This window comes from Paroedura picta, chromosome 4 (genome assembly GCF_049243985.1).
Source record: "Paroedura picta isolate Pp20150507F chromosome 4, Ppicta_v3.0, whole genome shotgun sequence".
Taxonomy (NCBI): domain Eukaryota; kingdom Metazoa; phylum Chordata; class Lepidosauria; order Squamata; family Gekkonidae; genus Paroedura; species Paroedura picta.
This window is the reverse complement of record NC_135372.1, coordinates 98,479,407-98,480,215: the sequence shown is the minus strand read 5'-3', so window position 1 is coordinate 98,480,215 and position 809 is coordinate 98,479,407.

Here is an 809-nt window from a genome sequence, read left to right as displayed (position 1 = left end):
CTAGTGTGTCTGCACTCTTATTTTTAAGTGATGATATTGCTTAATTAGCAGAAGTTTAACGTTAATCTGATGTTAAAACATGTTATACTCTTGCAGCTCCATTCATATTCATATCCTCAGCTGGTGTTCTGGGATACATATCTCTTAACCAGATAGGAACAATCCTAGACACACCTTTTTCTTTTAAGTTTTCCTGGCATCTTTTTGCTCAGAAATTGTTTTCCTACCTCCTATATAGCTACTATATTTTAGGGTGAATATGTAACTATTTGATGGAAACTTAATGATGAAACCTTGATTCCAAGGGGTGCTTTTTTCTAATGCAAATCTGACAAGTGGGCCATATCTAAAGCACTTGTGTGACTTCCACGTGACCAAGAATGCATGTAATATCTCTTTTTCCTCTCACATTCCTTCTCCTGTCAGCACCAGTTAGTTTGGAATTGTAAAGGACAAATATAAAGTATGTGCAACTTTTAGGAATAGGGAAATATGTTTCATCCTTGTTTCCTGTGTTGTTTTCCCTTCCTTGTCTATTTTAAACATTTATTAAGCCGCCTTTCTTCCTACAGAACTCAAGGCAGCTTACAATATTAATAAAATAAATTAAAATTGGCTTCAAAAGTGTGCTGGGGGACTTCCATAAGTTAACTCACAGTATTACATGTGATGTTGCCTCCTGGCAACATCCTGCCTCCAGAGGTTTATTGTCTCAGAATATGGAGATTGGCCATTATTTTTTATTGACGGTCCATAATAACTTGTTTGTTACTGAATGATACCAGATGATGAACTCCTGGGGCCATTCC